The following is a 2833-nucleotide window of genomic DNA, read 5'->3' as shown; positions in this document are numbered from 1 at the left end:
ACCCAGTGCTTGTATAAATAAATAAATAAATCTTAAAAAAAAAAAAAAAGATAAGCTCTTACCATTTGGCACAACATGGATGGAATTAGAGGGGATTATGATAAGCAAAATAAGTCAGAAGGAGAAAGATTATGTTAGTTATATTTGGAATATAAAGAAACAAAACAAAGGGTCAAACAAAGCCAAACCAATAACATATCATAGAAATGTCACATTAGAACTGCAGTGGGAGGGGGAGGGGAGAGGCCGCCTAAGGTGGAGGACTTTCAGTGAATTGGTAGTGGGTGTGGTTGTGGTAACAATGACCTAAGAGAGATATCCTATACCTCTGCATCATATACAATAATATGCAGCATTGTACATTAATGTTACTTCATTAAAAAAGAGAAATGATATATGCTATTCATATACTGAAAACCACAAATATTTTCTGAGAAAGTCTAAAGGAAATAAACAGAAAACTAGGCTATGTTCATGGAGGAGACCAACCTTGTGAGAGGTTGTCACAAGGGCAATTTTTCATTTGCAACTCTGGTTCACTTAGGAATGAGATTCTGCTTCCTTCTCCTAGCTCCCTAGATAATTTCCATCAGCACAGCAACAAGCTATAAAAATGCTTTGTAGTCCAGATATTTAAAATATCTAAAGTATTGTTGTTCCCTCAAGTAATTTACAAGATTTAAAAAGACCAAAAGTTAAATCCTTTTCTGGTTCATAAGCATGATAATTGGGTATTCACGCCATTGTGTGAGATGTGTCTCCCTTAAACCTTGTTACGACGTCAGTACATTACCCCTCTGTCATGAAAAAAAAAGAAGTAAAAGTAAAAAGACCAAAATTTTCTTGATTCTGGCAATGAAATGTATATATTAATTTTTACAGTGTTGGCCCTAAGTAAAATAAATATCTCACAGTAGGTGTTCATCTATTTTGTCTATTCAAAAATTCCTTTATGAAATCAAATAAAAATCCCATATCTAGCAAGAAATCCTATTTCTAACAATGAAAGTCAACAGATTGATTTCAATCTTGAAGATTATCATAAACTTGAAATCAATCTGCTACCAACTTAAATGCAAGCACTGTTTTCAATAATATGTCAAGGACAAAATGAACTATAATTAAATTTAAATTTAATATGTATTTGATCAGATATAATTAGCATTTAATATGATGTTGAAAACTTTTTAATGATGTATCTATTATGTCATACTGAAAGGTACCTTCTGAATAGGAACTCAACTAGAGTGAAAGATCTCAATGCTTTATAGACACAATTTTTCAGTACTAATTTACTAAGGATATTAAAAATTGGATAACTGGTGAGCAATTCTCATTAAATCTAAATGGATTCAGCAAACTAATAGAAGGCATAAGTTCCCTGTATAAGATTGAGCAATTCCTAAACAGTCATCTCATTTGATTCTGAGCAGCAAATAAATATATCCATGGATGAATGTAATTGTTTTAAATGATGCCATTAGTAAATTAAAATATAAAAAGTAGTACTTCTATATTAAATGTTCAGTATGAGTAGTCAAGAGTAGGTATTTAATTTAGATTTAGTATTGTAAGACACATTTTATGTTACAGTGTTACTGCATCTTACAAACTAATTTTTTTCAAGGAATTAGGCTTGTTACTGCCCATGTATCTAATATATGCAGATATAAATAGTTTGAATTTATATTTTCAAAATAGTCATCTCTTTTTTTGTAGATATGGGCATAAGTCACCAATAAGAGGACCACAATTGCCATTTATTGCTTTTACTGCCTAAGTATGAGTGATTTTGAGGAATTAAACATTATAGTCAATCTCTTTAACTATGTATATTTCAATTTGTTTTATCCCCTCCTATGTTTAAGAGGAGTGAGATTTGAAAGACTTATCTAAATCTTGAAAGTTTGTGTAACTGCAAGATTTTATTGATATTGCAGGCAGAATTAAAGGAGTAATACAAGACACATACAAAATGCTCTTACCAATACCTGTTCTTTATTTTTAGACTTTAGTTCATTATATTTATATCATTGTATAGTTAAAATAAAGCACATCTCTCAAGTAAAAAGTATGCATTTTCTGAAATACATACATAGATATCATATGAAAGTAGCGAACCGATTGACAGTAGACAGATATTTGAAATGGAAAGAAGGAAAACTATATTATCAATAGCAAATATTTGGTAAAACTATCAATATTAACATCAATATGTTATAAGTCATATGTGGTTTTATATGTACAGTACATGTTTGACTTACCCACATACTTATCTTACCTCTGGAATTTCTATTTCTAGAAATTTCATATTTTTATCCGGAATTATTTTACTTGCATCTGAGGAATGACCTAAAGATTTCTGTATATTCAGATCTGCTGGTGATCAGCTCTTACTCTTCATTTGAAAATGTCATTAATTATTTTGTTCTCATTTTTAGGGGATTATTTTGCTTGATATAAAATTCATAGAGGCATTTTTTCTTTTGCATTTTTAAGATGCCATTCTATTGATTTCTGGCTTCCATCTTTTCACTGAGTAGCTGTCAAGCTTTGAAGACAAAGAGTCTTTTTTTTTTAACTGCTTTTTAAAGATGTCCCATTTGTCTTTGGTCCTCAAAGTTTTGCTATGAAATTCCTGAGTATGATTTCTTTTTATATCGTTTTTCCAACAGTTTTTCTATTGAATCTCTCATCAATTTAGATTATTCTTAACCACTAACTATTTAAATATTGTCATTGTCACATTTTCTCTTTCCTTCTAGAATTCCAGACCATATTCATGTGTTCTATATATGTCTCTTATACTTTTTCTCATTCAAGATTTCTAACT

The 2833-nt window shown here is 30.1% G+C and overlaps 1 non-coding gene across 1 annotated transcript; it reads left to right on the top strand.

Moving 5' to 3' along the window:
* Positions 1 to 699: 699 nt before the first annotated feature.
* LOC119253641 (small nucleolar RNA U13) lies at positions 700 to 803 on the top strand. Its single transcript, XR_005127172.1, has one exon. It is a non-coding gene; the product is annotated as a small nucleolar RNA U13 (small nucleolar RNA).
* The last annotated feature ends 2030 nt before the right edge of the window (positions 804 to 2833 follow it).

This window comes from Talpa occidentalis, unplaced genomic scaffold, assembly GCF_014898055.3.
Source record: "Talpa occidentalis isolate TD23 unplaced genomic scaffold, MPIMG_talOcc4v2.1 talOcc4.2, whole genome shotgun sequence".
Taxonomy (NCBI): Eukaryota; Metazoa; Chordata; class Mammalia; order Eulipotyphla; family Talpidae; genus Talpa; species Talpa occidentalis.
This window is presented reverse-complemented; position numbering and strand designations above follow the sequence as displayed.